This window comes from Lithobates pipiens, unplaced genomic scaffold (assembly GCF_037356315.1).
Source record: "Lithobates pipiens isolate NorthernLeopardFrog02 unplaced genomic scaffold, aLitPip1_a1.2 Scaffold_16, whole genome shotgun sequence".
Classification (NCBI taxonomy): Eukaryota; Metazoa; Chordata; class Amphibia; order Anura; family Ranidae; genus Lithobates; species Lithobates pipiens.
The window spans coordinates 500,703,791-500,727,663 of record NW_027507748.1 but is presented as its reverse complement, the minus strand read 5'-3'; the positions used below and the strand labels follow the sequence as shown (position 1 = coordinate 500,727,663).

At 41.1% G+C, this 23,873-nt stretch overlaps 1 protein-coding gene across 12 annotated transcripts in view; it reads left to right on the top strand.

The window, feature by feature from the left end:
• The window catches only part of LMO7 (LIM domain 7), a 231,275-nt gene that overhangs the window by 102,998 nt on the left and 104,404 nt on the right, over positions 1–23,873 (top strand). The window lies entirely within an intron of this gene.

The following is a 23,873-nucleotide window of genomic DNA, read 5'->3' as shown; positions in this document are numbered from 1 at the left end:
TTTACATTGCACTCCCATTGACTTGCATAGAGAAATCAAATTGTGCATGGCAAAAACAATAATACATGTAAGGGAACACTGCTCCATGTAATGAGATACAATTCAATTCTGGGGTTCCAAGCTTAAAAAAAAAACCAATGTTTTCATGCACCTGTCAAATATGCCTATTTTCAGTAAGCCTAACAGTATTCTGTAAGTGCCCTCGAAAAGCAATTATGGTAAAAGATATGGGCTGTATGATCAAAAACACCATATCCGTTCTGTCTTTGTACCTTTTTTGTATACTATGTTCGTTGCTCTTTGATCATAAAATGCAAATTGTACAATTTTTTTTTCAGTTGTTCTATTAACTATTATTGCCCATACAGTGCTCAAATTTCAGCGGAATCTTGCTGAATCAGCCAAAATTCGAGCTGTAGGTGCACCACCTGATTGACAGACTTTAAGTGAAAAATTAAAGTAGACGGGTTGAAAATTGTTGGCCGAACAGTGACTGCATCCACATGCAGATTTATTATGCATTTGTGTTGAGGGTTGATACAAATATTTTGCATAATTATGTGAAATAAGGTTACATTTTACATAATTGTGGTAGCTAGAGACAGTGGAGTTGATTTACTATAGGCAAATTCACTGTGCACTACAAGTGCACTTGGAAGTGCAGTCGCTGTAAATCTGAGTGGAAGATCTGAAATCAGGGGAAGCTCTGCTGATTTCATCATCCACAAGCAAAAATGCTGTTTATTTTCCTTGCATGTCCCCCTCAGATCTACATTGACTGCACTTCCAAGTGCACTTGTAGTGCAAAGTGGATTTGCCTTTAGTAAATGAACCACAGTGGTTTTATATATGTCAAGTCTGCTCTGACTAGTGAAAATTATCACAGTTCTGGGAATGTCAACATGGTGTAAAAGATTAGCCAAATGTTATTCTGCTCCTGATTTTGCAATGGTTTATAAGATATCCTAAATGAACAAAATCTGGTTAAGGAAGGCCAATTTCTCAGTGAGAGTTCCAGATTGTGATATACTTCCCTACTGTCGAACCTTCTGGATACTACCGGTTTCATGTGTGCAACTTGGTGATGTGGAGCATGCGTGTTTTACATTTCTTTCTTTTCTCCATAATAAATTGGGAGATTGGTTTCTGCTCAAACAGAACATTTTTAGCAAGTTGGAAATATTGTGTGGAAGATCTCTGGGAACTTCAGACAGTAATACACACCTCATAGGGAAGCCTAACACAGCCATGTAGTCGTCCACAGATGCTCAAATAAGACCATTTATAGCCACCTTCAATTAAATCATGCAGTATAGCAACCTGGCTACTGTTAGTTACTCTACTTTACTTTCCAACACTTTTCTCCTATAGCAATGTTTCTCCTTGCATAGGCTAAAGTGTTATACTACAAACATTGCTGTGGGGCCCAAAGCAGCTGCCTCATACTTGCCCACTATCCCGGTTTAAATTCCCTTGTCCTTTTAAAGTTTTAGTTCTGTGCTGTGTCCCAATATCAGTGTGAAGTTCTGTTACTAATGCTGCTCAGCTCTTCCCTATTGCCTTGTACAGATGACTCACCTGCAGACCCTGTGTTTACATTAACCACTTCAGCCCTGGAAACATGTACCCCCTCCCTGCCCAGAGCACTTTTTGCGATTCGGCACTGTGTCAATTTAACTGACAATTGCACAGTCGTGCGACATTGCACCCAAACAAAATTGACATCCTTTTTTTTTCCCCCCCCCACAAATCGAGCTTTCTTTTGGTGGTATTTGATCACCTCTGGTTTTTATTTTTTGCGCTATAAACAAAATAGAGCGTCAATTTAGAAAAAAACGCATTATTTTACTTTTTGCTGTAATAAATATCCCTCCAAAAAAAATATAAAAAACGTTTTTTCCTGAGTATGTATCCTTCTACACATTTAAGGTAAAAAATCGCAATAAGCGGTAAGCGTATATTGATTGTTTTGGGCAAAAGTTATAGCGTCTACAAAATAGGATCGTTTTATGGCCTTATTATTAATAATATTTTTTTTTTACTAGTAATGGCGATCTGCGATTTTTATCGGGACTGCGACATTATGGCAGACACATCAGACAATTTTGACACATTTTTGGGGCCATTGGCATTAATGCAGCGATCAATGCTATAGCAAATGCATGGATTACTGTAAAAATGTTGCCGACAGTGAAGGGATTAACACTAGGGGGCAATCAAGGGGTTAATGTGTTCCCTAGTTTGTGTTGTAACTGAAGGGGGGAGGGTACAGTGCAGGGGGATGACAGATCGCTGTTCATACTTTGTGTGAACAGACAATCTGTCTGTTCTCCCTTCAGAGAACCGGAAACTGTTTACACACACAGATCCTGGTTCTCCATGTGCCTTGAGCAATCGCGGGACCCCAGCGGTGATCGTGACCGCCGGAGACTCACATCGGCGTGGGGGCAGGTGCACACCTCCTATCGGCCACAGGGCGAAGCGACATTACATAGCGCTGTTTCGCCCAGCTGTGCCATTCTGCCACAGTTTTACAGAATGGTCGGCAAGTGGTTAAATAAACTGGATTGATATGTAAATGGCAGCAAACCGACGGCATTGATATGTAAATAGAGGCAGCATTCATATGTATATCATGCCCCCCAAAGTCATATCCACCATCACTTCTGCTGAATGCTGCCCACTGGAGAGGTAAAGGGTGTTTGAAAGTACTGCCTACAACTGTGGTAATTAACTCTAATATCAGCCTGTTCTGCAAAGGTATGCAAACTGGAGGTGGAACCCTTTTTCAAAATAATATGGTGCCATAGGATCATGAATTTTTGGTGCCTGTGAATACGCACATCTCATCAGATGCATGGGGTTGTCATTCGCAATTAACGGCACTGTGGTGTCTGCTAAATGGCAGCATGTTTCTGTGGGGTCAGGATGGCAATTTTGCATGGGTTTCCAACACGGATGTGAACACAAGCTAAATCTGTTATATTGGTGGTCGGTTTAAATGTTCTCATTACATTAGGGCTTGGTGTACAATCCTTTCATTCACCCTAGTGACCAGTGTGAAGGTACTCCTTACATTGGTTGTCAGTGTAAATTCTTCATTACATTGCTGATCAGCGTACATTTGCCTTTACTTAACTGCAGAATTGCCCTTACGTTGGTGGTCAGTACAAATCTCCTTGACAATGGTCGTTAGTATAAATTCCCCCTTACGTTGAAGTAATTGTATATTCCTCCTTACACTGCTGGCTGGTGTAAATGCTCTTATTACATTGGTGTCATTGTAGAAATCCCTCTTTGTATTGTTGGGTTGTGTAAAATTCGCCATTACATGATGGTCAGTGTAAATCCCCCCTGACATTGGTGGTCAGTGTAGAATCCCCCACTATATTCTTACCAAAGATTTCCAGCTTTTGCTCTACAGGATTCAAAATTTGTGTACTGCCTCTTAACTAATCTCAACCCCCCAGCATTGTCACTGATCCCACCCCCTCCTCCAGCATTGACACTGATCCCAGGAGTCCTAGAATCCCTTGGAGTTTTCTGTCTAATGATGGGGTCCCTCGCCTCTCCAATCCATGGTGTGCAAGTAGTGAGGAGATGATGTGCTGTAACCTTTAGCAACCAATCAGTGAGCAGTAATGATGTACACTAACCTCTTACAACCAATCATTGAGCAATAAGGATAATGCAGCAACCTCCAGCAACCAATTTGTGTGCGGTAAGGATGTCCAGTAACCTCTAACAACCAATCACTGAGCAGTATTGACGTACAATGATCCTCTAGTAACCAATCAACACGCAGAAGTCATGTGCTGTAACCTCTAGAAAATGAGTGAGCAGTAATTATGCACTAACTTCTGGCAACCAATTGCTGCCTGATCTGATTCAGTAAACTGATTTGGAGTCTAGCTGCTATTTTATTGTATGTTACAGCGCAGGTGGAGAGTAAAATTACATGGAGGGAGGAGGGGTGGGCCCCCCAAGAAACTGTTTGCCCAGGGTCCAATTAATATTAAAGATGACCCTGACTACATCTGGCTATAAGTTAGGCCTCTTTCACACTGATGTCCCGTTCAGGCCCGCCTGTCAGTTTTTCAGGCGGACCTGAACGGGTGCTCCATAGAGGTCTATGGAGCGTCGGATGTCAGCGGTGACATGTCCGCTGACATCCGACCCGCTCCGGTCCAAAAAAGTGTAACGGAGGAAAAAGCTATTTTTCCATCCGTCTGCTGATCGGATGACGACGGGCACTGCGGTCCGTCGTCATCCGATCTCCCATAGGGGAGAGCGGCGCTGTGACAGGTCCGTCCCTGCGCAGTGTGCAGAGACGGAACTGTCATCTCCCTGCTCAGCGGGGATCGGCGGAGTGATCCCCGCTGAGCAAACGGATATCCACGGGGCGGATCAGAACTGATCCGCCCCGTGTGAAAGGACCCTTACAGACTTCTGAAGAAATGGTATGACTTGTGTGATTCTGCTCTAGAGTATAATTATGATTCCTAGGAGAACTACATGTTGTTGCAGATTAGATAATAAGCATGCATTCAATATGTTGTGTTTTCACAGTTGATGGTAGTAAGAAAGCATCCTGCAGTGTTGATTTGAAATTCAGGGTTCCTAACTGCAGACCTTTGTTTCATTTTTCAAGTGTAGCTGTATGTTTGGTCCAATTTGGAAATCGCCTCCACATTTTTTTTTTTCCCTTCACTGGAACTAGGGAGCCAAGCCCAACCCCTAAACAACCCAACACCATAATTCCCCCCCCCCCCCCCCCCCAAATGATTTGGACCAGTGCACAAAGCAAGGTCCATAAAGACATGGATGAGCGAGTTTGGGGTAGAGGAACTTATCTGGCCTGCACAAAGTCCTGACCTCAACCTGACCAGAACACCTTTGTGATGAATTAGAGAGAAGACTGCGAGCCAGGCCTTCTTGTCCACATCAGTGCCTGACCTCACAAATTCCCTTCTGGAAGAATGGTCAAACATTCCCATAGACACACTCCTAAACCTTTTGGACAGCCTTCCCAGAAAAGTTGAAGCTATTATAGCTGCAAAGGGGGGGCCAACTCAATATTAATCCCTATGGACTAAGACGCCTTTAAAGTTCATCTGCGAGTGAAGGCCAGTGTCGCGATAGTTTTGGTAATTGTGTGTGTGTGTGCGTGTGTGTGTGTATTTTCTTCCTCCATGAACATGATTATCAGACACTAAAACGATAGTGGTAGTACTATATAATATTGTAGAACCCTAAAGTTTGAGGTGATTTGCAAAGTCAGCGTAATCAACCAAAAAAGAAACCGTGTACAGAACGCTACAAACAAATTTTATTGAAAGTATAAAAAAATTGATATAGGAGTACATGAATATGGAAACATGACTCATTAATACTGTTGCAACATAGACTTAGTAATTGTAGCAGTCTGTGGTCTATTGTATGCAAGTTATCAGTCGGGTGTAACCCAGTGGCATAGCAGGAGTATTTAAAGAGTCCAGTGTATATGAAGAAAAAAAAGAGGAAGGAGTGGAGAAAGGGTTGAACGAAAGGAGTGCAGCTGTCTGGAAGAAGGGTGTAGTGAGAGAATACAGCTATTAAAGGATTTTTTTAGACTACTGCCAATCAGGCCCTCCTAGTAATGAGGTATGTAGGGCTGCATTTCTAATCCTAGAAATTAGTTGATATTTAAAATATCCATTAAACTCTTCTGGCCAGAAGAGAGATATGATCTCCGCCACTTGTGATAATGTCAACCCTTTTTATGATTCCTCCCCCCCCCCCCCCCTATAAGACCTCCATACACCTTAGTTGTCCAATTCCATTTATTCCTGGAAGCATTCCTAACCTCCACCCAAATACTGTTCTTTGACCATCTCCATCTGCCCATCCCCTCACCGCTATTACCTTTCATGCCACTTCTTCTCTTTTTAGATTGTAAGCCCCATGAGCAGGATCCTCTTCATCCTCGTTTATTGTACTGTATTATAACTGTTTCATTAGAGCTATAGTTAGGACTCCATTTTTTACTTTAACTGTAGTTGTCTGCCAACTAGCTATATGAAAGTGGTTGTAAATGCTGAAGATTTTTTTATCTTGATGCATTCTATGCTTTAAGATAAAAAGCCTTCTGTGTGCAGCAGCCCCCTATTACTTACCTGAGCCCCATCTCGAGCCACTGATGTTGCACGAGATTCTTGTGGCTGAGACTATTCCTCAATGGTTGAGACAGCAGTGAACTGCCATTGGCTCTCGCTGCTGTCATTCAGTGAGCCAATGAGGTGAAAGGGGGCGAGGCCAAAGCTCTGTCTGAATGGACACGGGGAGCAGCGTCTTGACTCAGGTGCCCCCATAGCAAGCTGCTTGCTGTGGGGACACTAAACAGAAGGGAGGAACCAGGAGCGCTAAAGAGGACTCGAGAAGAGGAGGATCCGGGCTGCTCTGTGCAAAATCACTCCACAGGACAGGTGAGTATAACATGTTTGTTGCAAAAAAAGACATTAGTATCCCTTTTAAGTAGCTTGTATGTGTGCATTGAAAAATAGACTGTCCATTTTTTAAATAAAAATCTTGACCTTGGACTAAAATCCTAACTGCATTGTGTCAAAATGGTCCTTGCACCCTTTTCAGGCTTTGGCCAACCACTAACAGGAACAGCGTTTGCTATAAATAGATAAGACCTTAGATATTTTCAGAAATGACACAGAGATTTTTCTAATGACAGACCAACCAGATGTCAGTGTCCATCACTGAAGTGTCTGCTCCATGTGTTCAGCTTGCACTTTATAAATTGTTCGTTCTTTTTTGTTTTTAACAACATTGTCTTTAAATTATGTTTTGATATGTTTTCAGCTTATCTACTAGCTGTTGTCTTAACCATATATATTCCCCTCCATAGGAAAATAAATGGGACAAAAATGGTTTAATACATTTATGTTTCTAATAGCAGCAACAGTTCAGTGACTACTTTTTGCTAATTTCTTTTGTTTAATTTTCTAAAGTTTTTACTTTTAGTTTGATACCAGTGCTATCTGTTTTGCCCCCTGAAGGCCTTTGCCAAAGTCGATATTACACATTCATAGGTGCCCCACCTAACGTACAGTTTCCAGGCCTGTTTATATGTCCCTTTTAGGTCTAGGCATAGGCGTGCGCAATGGTGTGCCTGGGCACACTGTAATCACTCCAAGCACATTAACATTATTGCTCTGTGTGCCTGCAGGAAGATGGGAAATATCTCCCTCTGACCAGTTCTGCCATTAATGAAGTGCTACTGTATGTGTTATCTTTCACTGTACTGGTTCTGCCATGCGTGTGTGTATTTATTACAGCACCTCACATTTTATATGTATGTGTGTGTGTATATGTATGTACAATGTATGCACATTGTTCGTGGGGTACAACTGAAATATGTTGATGTTTAATAATGCCACATGCCGATCTTTAGTATAATGGGTAATAATCATACTATTTACAATAAACTACTGGAGGTAAAATATGTGTCCGTAAAAGGCCTGCCGCTAAGCACTGTTGTGTGTTCCCACACCAGAAAAAAAAGTGTAGCGCTAACTTACTAATCGATAACTTGACAATAATGGTGGGATCCTCTATTGTATAGAAATCTCAATTAACTTCAATATTTCCCTGAATAGCGGTCTGTAATATGTAACATCACATATAATACTAATCAAACTGAAAAAAAAGACACAAAAAAATGAAACTTGGCAGGGATGGTGGAAACCCAGCCTATAGATATTTGCCTTACAGATTAACTTCAAGTGCAATAATTCCAGAGATGTGATTTCACATGTAATGCACATCAAAATAAGACAGAATTGTTTTTAAAACTTGGCAGAGATGGTGGCAACCCCTCCACAGATAATTGCAATACAAATTAACTTCAAGTGCATCAACTTTTTAGTTGGGAGGTTCACATCATTATAGCACTTTGGAATTTCTATCTTTTGGATTGTTTTGTTTTAATTAGTATTATAATGTGAATTTTTGCACTTTAAGTTAATTTTCCACCACCCCTGCTAAGTCCGTGTCTTTATGTTTGTGCACTCTTGTGCAGTCAAGTTGGGAGCATGAAAATGTCCAAAATGTCTTTGTATGCTGATGCCTTAAGAGTTCTCTTCAGTGGAACTAAGGGACCTCACAAATGGGCTTCTGGAAGAATGGTCAAACATTCCCATAGACACACCCCTAAACCTTGTGGACAGCCTTTCCATAAGAGTTGAAGCTGTTATAGCTGCAAAGGGTGAACGAACTCCATATTGAACCCTACGGACTAAGACTGGGATGCCATTAAAGTTCATGTGCGTTTAAAGGCATGCGTCCCAATACTTTCGGGAAATTAAGTGTGTATATGTTATATATATATATATATATATATATATATATATATATATATATATATATATATATATATATATATATATATATATATATAATTCACATGTGTTTGAGCTTTGGGGTGCACACCCTAATGCAATAGGCTGCTCACGCCTATGTTCATGGTTCAGATGGTAGAAACACCAACTAGAAATAAAGCGTTTCTGGATCTACTGACTACCAACAATACAGACCTGATCACGGATATGGAAATGCGGGTTACTTTAGGAAACGACGATCACAAGTCAATTGGCTTCAGTATAAATCACACAAATAGGATACATAAGGTGAATACAAAGACACTGAATTTCAAAAGCGCCAACTTCCCTAAACTGCGTAACCTTGCTAGAAGGCATGAATTGGGTTAATGTCTTGGGAACAAAGAGCACGGAGGAGAAATGGATTTGCTTTAAGAGCATATTGAATAAGGGCATTAGCCAATGCATCACATTGGGTAATACATTTAAAAGGGCGAACATAAGTCCTGGATGGCTTAACTCCAATGTAAAAATGCATATAAAATAAAGAAGGCCTTCAAAAAATACACGTTTGAGGGATCATCAGCATTCAGACTTTATAGAGAATGCAACAAGAAATGTAAGGGTGCAATTAGGACTGCTAAGATAGAACACGAAGGACATATAGCAGAGGAGAGAAAAAAAAATCCCAAGAAATTCTTTAAGTATGTAAACCGTTAAAGTGAGGACAGGCCATATTGGACCCATAAAGAATGAGGAAGTACATCTGGTGAAGGTATTGAATGTATTCTTCTCAGTCTTCACAAGGGAATCGGGGGGGGGGGGGGGCGGCTTCAGTAACCAAAACTGCAGTGTTTATTCTTATGACACATCACAGGAAGCACTTCCATGGTTAACAGAGGACAGCATTGAAATTAGACTTGGGGAAACATCACCAAGAGCATATGGCTTGCATCTGAGGGTACTTGGGGAACTCAGTCAAGTTATTGCCAGACTATTGTTCCTAATTTTTACTGACAGTCTGACTGGAATGGTACCAGCTGATTGGTGAAAAGCCAATGTAGTACCAATATTTAAAAAGGGCCCAAAATACATCCCTGGAAATTACAAGTTAGGCTAACATCAATAGTATGTGAGTTCTTGGGATAAGGGACTATATACACAAGATTTTAGTAATGAGAACAGTATTATTAGCAGTAATCTGCATGGATTCATGAAAAATCATTCTTGCCAAAACGACTTGTTAACCTTCTATGTGGTGCATTGCCATCTAGATAAAGGAAGGCCCATAGATGTGGTGTATCTGGATTTTGCAAAAGCATTTGACACGGTACCCCATAAACATACTGTACAAAATAAGATCCGTTGGCATGGACCATAGGGTGAGTACATGGATTGGAAACTGGCTACAATGGCAGTGATAAATGAGTACCCAGAATGGTCAGAGGTGGGTAGTGGGGTCCCCCAGGGTTTTGTGCTGGGACCAATCCTGTTTAGTTCATGAACGAGTTGGAGGATGGGGTAAATGGTTCAACTTCTGTATTTTTGGACAATGCTAAGCAGGGCAATAACTTCTTCCTAAGATGTGGAAAATTTGCAAAAAGATCTGAAGAAATTAATGTGGTGGGCAACTACATGGCAAATGAGGTTTACTGTATAAAAAGGTCAATGCATTTGGTTGACAAAAAAATGAATGCACTCTATATGCCGGGGGGAGAACCTCTGGGGGGAATCTAGGATGGAAAAGGACCCGGAGGTCTTAGTAGGCTCAGAAATGGCATGCAATGCCAAGCTGCTGTTAATAAAGCAAACAGAATATTGGCACACATTAAAAAGGGGGTCAACTCCAGAGATAAAACGATAATTCTCCTGCTCTACAAGGCTCTGGTCTGGTCTCACTTGGAGTATGCTTTCAGTTCTGAGCACCAGTCCTCAGGAAGGATGTACTGGAAATGGAGGGAGTACAAAGAAGGGCAACAAAGCTAATAAAGGAATGAGGAAAGGTTATGAGGAAAGGTTGCGAGTACTGAACTTATTCTCTCTGGAGAAGAGACTCTTGAGAGGGGACAGGGCTGGACTGGGGCAGAAATTTGGCCCTGGACTTCATCCAGACCGGCCCACTTACATTTTGAGTGTCCCATCAGCACTCCCTTACATCAGAATGTCCCATCACCAGCCCCTTTACATCAGAGTGGCCCACTGAGCCATCGGCCCACTGGGAAACTCCCGGTAGTCCTGATGGCCAATACATGCCTGAGAGGGGATATAATTTCAATTCATAAATACCATATTGGTGAGCCCACAATAGGGATAAAACTTTTAGCAGAAGGGAGTTTGAAACGTGGCCGCTCATTAAAATTTGACGAAAATAGGTTTAACCTTAAACTACGTAGAGGATAGTTTACTTTGAGAGAGTGACAAGGATGTGGATTCCTCTTTCATAGGCAGTGGTCTCAGCGGGCATCATCGATGGTTTAAAAAAAACGATTATAGAAGTACCCGAATGATCGCAACATACAGGGATTTACAATGTAATACTGACATAATCACACACATAGGTTGGACTTGTGTTTGTTGGTTTTTTTTGTGTTTTTTCAACCTCCCCTACTATGTAACTCTATATGTAAAATAATGGTGGCCACACAATATTGAAACTTTGGGCCCAGTTTGGAAATTTTCACTTAGGGGTGTACTCACTTTTGTTGTCAGCAATTTAAATATTAATGGCTGTGTTGGGTTATTTTGAGGGGACAGCAAAAGTGTAACTTCAGTGTTGTCAAATGAAAAGATATAATATAGTTACAAAAATGTGAGGGGTGTTCACTTTTGTGAGATACTGTATGTGTATCTATATATAGATATAGACACACACATGCGCACACGCACTTGTCTTTTGAGCTTTTAGGGTGCACACCAACTGGTCTAGGCTTTCAGTGGGCGCTCTGAACAGCTTTCCATTCCAGAAGCTGTGCTATAGCATCTATGAATGAAAAACAATCTATGAATGGAGGAGAGGTGGATGAATGAAAGGGCCTCCTCCATTTTATAGATCTTTTTTCGTTTATAGAAGCTATGGCATAGCTTTTTGTAAAGGGAGGACCTAGTCTGCATTCTTGGTGACCTCTTATGACAGGTCTTGTCTCTATTAACTCTGTGGCATCGGAAGATTGTGTTGGTGAGGGTTGGCGGATGGATGATTTCAAGTAATATTGCAGCTATCCGCATAAAAGACACATTGCATTGCTAGTAATGTGCCTTTTTTATGGTGTGCTTTTAAACTTTTTAACTGAACTTTAAAGGTCTTCCTTTTTTTTTTTTTTTTTTTTTTAAATGCAAGCCATGCATGTACCTGAATCTGACCTGGTATCAGTTCCTGTATGTCAGAGCTGGAGTGTGAGAGGAAGTATGGGAGATGCATGCTGATTAGATGAAAACAGAGTGCCCGAGAGATGAGCTCATCACTGTGCGGTTTGTTTCACTCTACAGGCATGGTAGGGTCCAGAATGACCTGGGCTCAGAGGAACTTGGTTTAATGATTCCGGTCATAAGACTGAGGACATCCAGCAGAAGAAAAAGACCTTTTGGTTAAACCTCAGAATATTGCAGCAAAAGTTTTTTTTTTTTTTTTTTTTTTTATCCTTTTTATTTGGCTGTGATTCCCTTTTTTTTTTTTTTCTTTTTTTTTTTTTTTTATCTAGTTTTTGGATGAAGTTTTGTTTTAAGATTGTTACATTACCAGAGCAGTTTGTACTGCTACGTGTTTTTACATTTTCCTTGGCATCTCTGTTTAAATTGTATATACGTAGCCAGGGAGCTGGGAGAAAGCCTTTTCCTTTGTGCCTTTTCCTCACGCCAAGGTTATCATAGTGGGGTATAAAGCTTTATCACTGCTTGAGAGAGCTCACAACTACATCATACCACACATAATCAGCATGCTAGGATTTCTGCTAGAACTAGGCTGTCATAAAGTTTAATCATTTACAGAATGCTAAAAATTTACAGTATTGTGCTATGTAACATTCATTATTTTTATGAATACGTTTATGCAGACAGAGTATCATTTTTTTTTTTTTTTTCTGGCAAGTCACAATTTAAAGGGAATCTAGATTTTTTTTATTTCTTTACCCAATTTGTACAAAAGCTTTATTTTACAGTCTGATCGTATGGCACGTTTTTGAGGCTTTTGCAAAGAATTTTGTCAAATCTGGCTGACTCCTAATTATTAAAGATGTTGTCATCTCTATCATGGAAGTGGGAGGGGTGTGTCCTTTCTTTTAATCATTTTTTCTAAAAGGTAAAACTCCTAAGGCTACTTTCACACTAAAGGCATTTTTCAGGCATTATAGCGCTAAAAATATGGCCTGAAAAGCCAGAGTGCTTTGACACTGGGGCAGTGTGCTTGCGTGACGTTACAAAAAGTCCTGCAAGCAGCATCTTTGGGGTGGTTTGGGAGCACTGTATACAGCGCTCCCAAACCTCCCCTGCCCATTGCAATGCACGGGAAGCGCTTCTAAAACACAGCAGTTTTAACTCTTTCTTTGGCCGCTAGTGGGGGGGGGGGGGGTTAAAAGTTAGTGGGTGAAAAGTGCAGCTAAAACGTGCAGCGCTTTACCGCTAAAGCGGAGTGGCCACAGTGTGAAAGTAACCTTGGGCCTCTTTTACGCGGACTGTCTGTCCAGGTCCGCCTGTCAGTTTTTTTAGGCGGACCTGAACGGATGCGCCATAGACCTCCTATGGAGTGTTGGATGTCGGCGGTGACATGTCCATTGACGTCTGACCCGCTCGAATCCCAAAAAGTGTGACGGAGGAAAAACCTTCTTTTCCATTGGTCTGAGGATCGGGTGACGGACTCTGCGGTCCATCCTCATCTGATCCCCCATAGGGGAGAGCGGCGCTCTGACAGGTCATCTTCCTGCTCAGCGGGGATCGACAGCGATTTCCCCTGCTGAGCAGAGCGGGCTCCGTATACGGACACATCCATGTGATGGAGCCCTAAAAGCAATGTACAGTGCTGAGAATCAAAATAAACAAAGCGCAGAGCAGTAGTTTACCTAGCTGAAGCCCACTCGTTAAACTCTTTCCTCCTTGCAATGCAAAACCACATCTGTGCAAAACTACAGGAAGGGCTGAAAATAGCCACTGAATAGTTTGTAATGAGTAGCAAACCAAAGCATACAGTGCCTTGCAAAAGTATTCACCCCCTTTTTGCCCTTTTTCATGTTTTGTTGCTTCACAACCTGCAATGAACATGGATTGTTTGAGAGTTTGCATCATTTAATTTACAGAACATGCCCACAACATTGAAGATGTGTTTATTGTGAAGCAAACGGCAAATAGGACAAAATAACAGAAAGTCAATGTGCCTAACTATTCACCCCTCTAAAGTCGATACTTTGTAGAGCCACCTTTTACGGCTATCACAGCTCCAAGTCACTTTGGATAAGTCTCTATGGGATTTTTGCCCATTCCTCCTTGCAAAACTGCTCCAGCTCCTTCAAGTTGGATGGTTTGCGCTTGTGAACAGCAATCTTCAAGTCTGACCACAAATTTTCTATTGGATTGAGGTGTCTGGGCTTTGAATAGGCCATTTCAACATATTAACATGTTTCCCCTTAAACCACTCAAGTGTTTCTTTAGCAGTGTGTTTGGGGTCCTTGTCCTGCTGGAAGGTGAACCTCCGTCCTAGCCTCAAATCAGAGTGGTTCAGGTTTTGCCCAAGACTATCCCTGTATTTAGCACCATCAATCTTTCCCTCAACTCTGACCAGTTTCCCAGTCCTGACTGCTGAAAAACATCCCCACAGCATGATGCTCCCACCACCGTGTTTCACTATGGGGATGGTATTCTTTGGGTGATGTATTGGGTTTTACGCCAGACATGGTGTTGTCTTTGATGGCCAAAAAGTTAAGTTTTAGTCTTATCAGACCAGAGCACCTTCCTCCATATATTTTGGGAGTCTCCCACATGCCTTTTCGCAAACTCAGAACGTGGCATTTTGTTTTTAGCTGAAAGTAATGTTTTTTTTCTGGCCACTCTGCCATAAAGCACAACTCTATTGAGTGTATGTCTGATTGTCGTCCTATGTACAGATACTCCAGTCTTTGCTGTGGAACTCTGCAGCCCCTCCAGGGTTACCTTAGCTCTCTGTGCTGCCTCTCTGATTAATGCCCTCCTTCACCGGTCCGTGAGTTTTGGTGTGCGGCCGTCCTTTGGCAGGTTTGCTGTTGTGCCGTGTTCTTTCCATTTGGTTATGATCGATTTGATGGTGCTCCTAGGGATCATCAAAGATTTGGATATTTTTTTTATAACCTAACCCTGACTTGTACTATTCACCAACATTTTTTTTTCCTTACTTGTTTGGAGAGTTCCTTGGTCTTCATGGTAGCGTTTGGTTAGTGGTTTCTCTTGCTTTAGATGTTGCAGCCTCTGGGGCCTTTAAAAAAGGTGTGTATATGTAATGACAGATCATTGCATACAGGTGGTCATCATTTCACCAATTATGTGACTTCTGAAGGTAATTGGTTGCACCAGAGCTTTTTATGGGCTTTATAACGAAGGGGGTGAATACATACACATGCCAATTTATTATAAGGTTTTTTTTTTTTTTTTTTTTTATGAAAAATTGTTTTATGTATATATATTTTTCTAATTTTACTTCACTAATTTGGACTATTGTGCTCTGAGCTATCACATATAATTTTTATTCAAAAAAACATTGAACTAAAGGCTGGAATGTAAAAAAATAGGTAAAAAGTCAAGGGGGTTTAATACTTTTACAAGGTAAAGTAAACGATGATGGTAAATTTGAAGATGAATGCACAACAATTGTCACTAAGAACCACGTAGTGTTGTATTTGTTTTTACAGCCCCCTAGCCACTCTCCCACCGGCAAGCTAAAGTTACCGATAGACATGTCTGCACACATTGCCGCAAATATAAAATTTTATACATGTCGCTTTTTGAAAGTGGTTTGATTAGACCTTTATTCAGGCTGGTAAGCCGGATCCTTTAGATCCTGATGGACTCCCCAGTCCAACCACTGAAGGCATGCAGTTATATTCTACCATATGGCTGTCCATTCTTCTGAGAATGCAGCTTTCAGCCGCAAGGTTTTTGCAGATGCTCAATGAAGTTGGGTCCTTTTTTATGACCCTTGTTTTAGGGCCTGTTGGCATGGTTCCTTTTTGCCCATTTGTTGCCCGCTCTTCTCTTTCAATGCTTGGGGATGTCCCAGGGTTTATGAATGGTTTGTCTGTGTCCTGTACAGTATGATTTAAGATGAGAAATTTGACTTTCCTATAAATTCCATATCCTGGAGTAGAGAACACGGGCCAACCTCCGCTCCATTCCCCTCCCTGAAACTCATTAACTAGGGTAGAGTTAAAGTGGAAGTAAACCCATCAATTTAAACAGTTAAAAAAAAAAAAAAAAAAGGCATTCCGGGAATGCTAACTGCACATTGGCTGTGCTCTCAGCCAAACTATCAAACCATCCAATGGCTGGTGTCATAATGAATCACATGTGCAGTACCATAGCAGTTGAAGATTAAACAGAGGCAAAGATGGCAGCTTCCTTGGCTGAAAACGATAGGGAAGTTTACTTCCACTTTAAGATGGCCGTGCATAATTCGAAATTCAGCTGGTTAACCTAGGAATGGCCAAATTTTTATCTATGTATGGGTATGACTTGTGTACAGCCAACCTGTCTGGTCTTTCTCAAATGATTAATGTAGCCGAAAACACTAACTGTGTTTTGCCAGTAGGGAAGGCTCTGTTCCGGCAAAACGTAAAAGCACAGCGGGAACGATTCCCACATCAACGCTGGCTGTGTTGATGGGGAAACAAAGCAATTTTCTTCCTTCCACCTATGGTTGTAGACGAGAAAAATCACATAATCTATGGCCTGCCTTTATAGGGGAAGTGCCCAGGAGGCATTTCCTTGAAAGCTTTGCCAGTGTTCAATCGCCCAAAGGTAAAAGGTACTTGCCTGTAAATCCATGGTCAGTGAATACATTGCCTTTGTCCTGTACTGTACTAAAAGTTATGGAATTTGCAGGGAAGTCAAAATTCCTATTTTCTCGGTGACCATTGAAGGAAACGGCACTGGTGGGTGGGTGGGGGGGGGGGGGGTTGTGCGCTAGAGAAGAGAAAAACTGTCAGAGTAGCTGGGGTCTTGTCTCACAACCTACACTGATCATAGTTCATGCAACCACAAAGTCGACTTTAAAAAGGTACCTGCACTACTTTGTGACTTTGAGAGTGTAAAATTGGATGAAAGTCACACTCAAAATCGTGCAACTTTGTAGCTGCAATAGTGGAAACGTAGATTAAGGCTCCGTTTCCGCTAGTGTGAATTGTCGTGCGACTTTAGACACAGTCACATAAGTCTCAGCCCATTGATTTCAATGGCACCTATTCCCATCCATGCGACTTAGAACATCAGCGACGTTGGAAAGGTACCTGCACTACTTTGATGCAACTTTGATCCAGAGAGTGTAACGTTGGATCAAAGCTGCACTCAAGTTGCACTCTAGCCTTAGGCCTACGTTTCACCTAGTTTCAACTTGACTCAAAAGTTATGTAATTTAGAGTGCTACTTTGATCCAACTTTACATTTTCTGGACCAAAGTAATGGAGGCACTTTTTCAAAGTTGCATAGATGGGAACAGGCTATATTGAAATCAATGGGCTGAGAGCGGTTATGCGACTTTATGTCCAAAGTCACATGCACTAGTGGAAACGGAGCCTTAAATTCATTGCTTGCATGTAATGAGCAATAGAAATCGATCTGTACCATTCCAAACTTTCACAAATCTTAGTTTGTACATTTTTCTTTCATATATTACGCTGGTCACGTGACATTTCTTCCCCAGCTCCCTCCGCTGTTCACGGCAGTCGGGCGTGTGCCACACCATTCACACAGTGCCCATCAGTGCCATGCAGGAACAACCACATGGTCCTACATTGTAGAAAATCTGCAGCATGTGGCATTGTCCTTTATCTTAGTTTCTAACAGTGTGTGTGTTTTATGTGCTGCTGGAACCATGAAGAGCAAGCAAAACATACTTCCAAAGCCTGCCTTTTCTCCCTCTCCTTCCTCTTCGTGCTGGCCCAAGCAAGGCAATGAGGATAGGAGGAGATCATGTTCTTTGAAGGATAGAAGGGGTAGGGCTGGGCATGCCTGTCTAAGCAGGACGACAACCTTTTCAGAAAGTGAAAGACAGCTTAACAAATTCAGATAAAGGGAGATGGCGTTGTCGGTGAACAGGAAGAATCTGTCTAGCGTAGATAAGACTTTCTAAATCAATCAGCTAGCCAGAACATGAATAATATCAAAGATAAAGATATTTAGGATCAATGATGATATTTATTTATAATAGGAAAAATTTCATTTTGACTTGTTACCCTTTCAGCAAAAACTTTTGTTTTTGTGAATCTCCATCTCTCCTATATGGAATATTAGTCTTTTTTTTTTTGTCCTGAAGTATGATTATATAATGGCCACTTTGAAACGCCCTGTTTTTCCTGTTTGTAAAGTTTGCCTGTGAAAAGCTGTGGACGCACAGGGCCTTATATAATCCCTATACCTTGTTGCCTGAAAGCATATATCTTTGCTGAATGTTTGGCCCCAGGTGCAATGTGATCCCAGCAGCACTTCTGTGGGAACATGAGGTAAACTTTTTTTGAAATACGAGATCTGTATATGATGAAATTATGTGCCTCTGATTGTAGCAGGGATCAAATAATCTTAGACGTGCTTCTACAGTCGTCTCCTGTTCATAGCTGATCACACAGAGCATTGACTTGTAAAATTCTGCAGTATTTTCGTAAATAACCGCTGAGAAATGTCAACTGCAAAACAGCAATAAAGTCGAGAAAACAGTAGCAGCATTTTGCTGGAAGGCTTGAGCATTCAGTAGCAATTATATACCAGAAACAGACGTGTGTGTGTGGTAGCCACAGGAAAAACATATTTTTCAGTGCCATATTTTTTGTTTTGTGAGTTGAGGTGATCACTTCTGGTTTAAAGGTGAAGTGCACTTTCAGGCAATGAACATCTTTTGATCTGAATCTAACCAGCACGTTCCCTCCACAGATGCATCATTTTATCGATGACCATGGCCTCCAGTGTTTATTTTCAATGCTGCAGGTCTTGCTTTCCTGGCCTGAGCATTACTCTAATATACTACTTTGGGGTTGTCGACCTTCACCTGTCGTCTGAGGGCTCTCTGAGGTTGCACCACACATATGCATTCCAGACATTTACACTTAAGCTGGCCATACGTGGGTTTAAATTCAGCTGGTCCAGTGGGTGCTGCTAAAGCCGGCAACGCTGGTCAATGTATTCTGATGGCGGAGAAGGCTCCTTCCTGTCAGGTAATAATAAAGCAATGGGAGGGATTTCCCAACCACAGTGATGTGTGAATGGGGGAATCGGATCCTTTTTTGGTTAAACAAAAAAAAAATGTTGCATCCATTGGATCAATGTAAGCAGAGCACCTGTAAAAGGGGAAAGTTGGTTAGTTTAGTCTGGGGGAAAGAATAAGCCCCTGTTCACACTAGTGGATTTTTCTCCTGCATTTGCTGTTGTGCTAGCATGCGTGACAATTGAAACCACATTCTTTATGGTGACTGTTTACATCAAAACACATGTAAAGGTTTAGGTGCAGCACATTTTTGTTGCCTCATAGACTTTCATGAGGATGCATGTAAAACGCATGCAACTGTTTTTAGAGCACTTTTTGAAATTTTTTGTGAGTTTTGTGTTTAAGAAAGTAGTCTCCTCACGAAGCAGCACTAATGTGTACTTAGACTAGTGTTGTCTTACAGTGCTCTTGTCCTTGAACGTTTGTGAACTCTGGATATGATAAAGTGTGATTTATTGTCTTAAACTAGCAGGCATCATTGCGGTTGTCTGCATTGTGGGCATGTAGTTCGAGCAATGCCTGTCTCTCATTCTGCTGACATGGACACTGTCCATTTGCTAGGAGCCTACTGCATCAGAGTCCTGTAGTACTTTGTTGCTGATTTCATTACGTAAGGGTTCATAATGAGACTTGTGAGCTTCACAGAAAAATCCTTGCATATGCACATTTTTTTTTTTTTTAACCCTACAGTTAGCCATACATTTGCATACTATTTGAGTGATTGCTTGAGATGTGTGTGTGACAAACTTTTTGCATGCTGGATAATTGGTACTTCGCATGACAATTGGTACACGTCTTTTAAAGCTGAAAATGAATTCAAGAATCACACATGGAACATGGGTCTCTACTGAACTGGCCAAGATTCTAATAAAATCTGTGACCAGCTTAACCTTGTATAGAAAAAATCTGACAGGCTGGTTTTACCTAAGTCAATGGACCTACTTTAATACAATCAGCCTGCCCATACATAGCTCAAGTCTGCCGGTCCCTGCTGAACCAGCCACATTTTGATCCATGTATGGCTGGCTTAAGCAAATCATTAGCCATTCTTTTGGTCTGATTACATAGGGAAAAAACAATACACGCTTTTCTATGTATTAACGTAGTCCAGATTAGAAACTCAAATTAAAAGATGGTTAACTTTTGATTGCCATTTAATTGAAGAATTACCCCATCCACTGGGCCAATATCAAATATACCCGTCCATATCAAGTATATATGCGTTTTAGGCTTTTGACATGGGCGCCTCTGTGTAGTGGATTCTGCTTGCTCAGTGGGGATCACTCTGCTAATCTCTGCAGATCAGGCGGGTGACAGGTCTGTATCCACTGTACAAAGTGGACACGGACATAGTGCTGCTCTCCTCTGAGGAAATCGGATGGAAACGGACCACCTGTCTGTTTACATACAATCCGATCCACCAGATGGATGACAAATACGACCATCATCCACCTGTTTTTTGTGGGTAGGATTGGATGGTGGCGGGTGTCAGCGGACCTATGCGCTGCTCCATAGCGGAGACTGGAGGGTCCACCTGAAAAAATTACAGCGGACCTGATCAGATGGCCCATGTAAAAGTGATCTTAGGGGAAAGCTTTCAGGTGTGGAGGTCACAAACACAAAAAAGATAGCAAAGGATTTGCAAGGGAGGTAGGATTATTTGCACCAAATGGGAAACTGTTTTTCTGATGGTAAATTTCCCTAATATTTTAGCTGCCAGCTCTACACACTTTGGCCAGCAGAAATGTAGAGATTATGGGAGCTGCACTAAAAGAGGAACTACAACTGTAATCCCAAATTCTTATCGGTTCAGTTCTAAATGATGAATTGCAATCTTATCAGTGACAAATGTAGCATATGAACAGTGTACTAATATGTAATGGCTTTGATGGAGGCTTCTGCACCATCTGACTGCGATGCCTCTCAGTATTGATTGCTAATGCTTCTCATGTTGCATGCACATCCCCGCTTCCCCTTTTTTACCTTCCACCATTTTTTTTTTTTTTTTTTATATTTTTAAAAGAAAGGAACATCATACATATTCACATAAAAAAGTCAATAAAAGGAATATAATCTCAATGGGGTATAATCATAACCTATTTCACAAAAAAGGGATATACTATAAAGTGTCAGATGATTATCAGACATACATATACATCATGGTAAAGAAAAAAGTTGACTGTTTGAGACAGGTTCAACGGTAGCCTAGTTGGCAATTTTTCTATTCTTTTAATCAGAAGACTTGCTCTTCAAACACATTGACTCAGGGCTACTTGTGACTTCTTTAAGTTATATTTGGAGGAATCCCATTTCCCCCATATGGCATCAAAACTGGGAAGTGAGTCTTCCCATTACAGCTGTAAGACGTTCCATCCTACGAATATCTGCAATGGCCGTTAGGAATTGTGTAAAGGGAGGGGGGTATTGGCAAGCCAGCACTGGGGAGTAGCCCGTCTAGCTGCTAGTAAAATAAAGGCCATCAGTTTCCAGAGGGGTTTAGGTGTTTTCGGGAGGGGTAAGCCTAGTAAGATTTATGGCCTGGTAAGGTATGAAGACACTCAGGATTCTCCCCAGGATAACATGGATCTGTGACCAATAAGGTGTGATCATAGGGCATTCCCAAAAATGTGATAGTGGGTGCCTAAGGACGAGCCACATCTCCAGCATTGCCCAGAGATTATCATCTTTTGTTTCATTAAGAATTCTGGTGTCCTGTACCAGAACATCAATATTTTATAAGCGGTTTCCTTCTGAGCCACACATCTAGATACTTTAGAGGTAGCCTCCCACATTTCCTTCCATTCATGTAATGAAATGGGTCTGTTTAGAATGTGGGACCATTTCCGCATGTAAGAATAAGTTTGCTCTGTAATGGGGCTTGTAATAACATTTATAAATGCTGTATATTAGGTGAATTTCATAGGGGCCTCTGGAGCACATCAGTTCGAATTCTGTAGGCATAGTTGGTCAACTGCAGGTCCCTGGTGGAGAAAAATTGTTTGAATTGTAGAAAGGAGTAAGAGGTTCATTGTCCACTTATCTCTGCTCTCTACTCATTCTATTTGTTGGCTTTAATATATGCTTTAAAAAAAATCATCTCTCTGCGCTGTTTCTCCTGTTGACTTAATTGGTTTATATAAAAGAAAAATCTTAGCACATACATGAACCTTTAAAATCTGCCTTGCAACATGGATATGGTGATCTGTACTCTCATTTAAATGTATTAGTGCTGCTTGTGGTTGATATGTACAGTATTTACCATGTTTACATTAAGGTATTTATTGGGCTAATTTTTCTAACAGATGTATATGTAATTTGCAGGTAGATGAATCTTTGATTTGTGACTGCTGTAGAAAGGCTCTTCCCTCTGCTCCCCCCTCATCTGTTTGGCTGGCCATACACTTTACAATTTTATTATTCAATTTCCTTTAGATTCACCTTCAACTATTGTATTGTACAAGGGCCTGCCTAATGGCATTCAAATTGAAAGGGTTTAGGTTTGACCTCCATATTATATGGTTTTGGTAAATCTAAAGGGAAGTTGAACAAGAAAATTGTATAGTATATGGCCAGCCTTATTAAAGTATAAAGTCAAAACTTATTTATTTTTTTAAGTTTGAGTGGAGAGGGTTTCAAGCACCTGTCAGTTTGTATTGATGTCTGTGCCCTTGTTGGGGAGACTTTACCCTCTTATTTGTCCTGTAATAGAGGAAAAATCTTCATATTGGGACACTAGTTCTAGTGAACTGGGGTTCCCCAAGGAATTGCCTTTTATTTGCAGGGATTTTATTCCTGTTTTGGATATGTGACAGGAAGTTAAGGGAAATCTCCACAATGGCCAAAAAAATTAAAAAAACATATGACGGGTTATAACGCTCCCTTGCTCTGTCCATAATGAAAAAAAAATGTGCCTATAGTTCTAGTTGAAGGTTTTTTTGGGTGGAACATGCCAGAGCGAGACTTGGTGTGGTCAGAATCTTCTGTGATCTTGTCCCGGAACAATAAAGCTTTGTGAAGGCTGATGTTGGCGTACAGTCGCCTTCTTTATTAGAGACTCCTAGACTGATATAGACTTATCTGATGCTCAGCTTTAGAAATAAATGGCATAAACCGATAAATACACGGTTAAAATTCATCTGTTTCCTGTTTAACTTGCAAAGAATTTATGAAGTCTCCAAAGATTCACCAGTTTGCCTACTTCAAAGGATGTCTGCTAAAAAGAGAAAAAAAAACAGGTGCTTTAGGATTCTGGAAGGAAAGCTGCAAAGCTTAGATTTTCATTATCAGATAATTAGCAAATTGTCTGCCTTAATGCTGTGGAAATAAATTGCTTAGCTCTGTCGCACTTTTTTTTTTTTTTTTTTGACAGTTTGCAGCACCGGCATTGATTTAGTGAATTTTCAAGCTAGTTTGAGTTGGATCCCTTTTACACTAAAACACCGGTAATTTTTGTTGTGTTTTTAGCAGCGCTTTTGCAGCACTTTTCGGGCACTAGTGGGGGTGGTTGACAATGTGATTTTAATTTTTTTTTAAATACCCATTTTGAAGTGCTTTCGAATAGCTTTTAGGGCACTTTGGAAGCGCTGCCCATTCATTTAAATTGGAAGGGCCATTTTGGGAGCTCTTTGTAGTGCTCCTAATCCACCCAAAGAATCTGCTTGCAGGACTTTTTCTACTGTCCCGCAAGCGCATCGCCCAAGTGTGAAAGCACACATTACAATGAGTGGGAGGCAGTTTTCAGGCCCTTTTTCAGAGGCTATTTCTAGCGCTAAATGGGGTCTTATAGAGCACATAGGATACACCATAACCTCATCATTACTGATTTGAGCACATTTCATGCACCTTTTGCATAGCAATTACATTATTGCACCTATGTATCCTAATACCAAGGTGTCATTTAAAACTTCTCTAAAGCGCAAATATGTAATACACCAATAGGCCATAACATTGATCACCCACCATAATCTGTTGAGGCATGGACTCTCCTAGATCTCTGCTGTAGTATTTATCACCAAGCCATCAGTAGCAGATTTTTTAGGTGCTTTAAGTTGAGGTGGGGCGGGGCCTCCATGGATTGGACT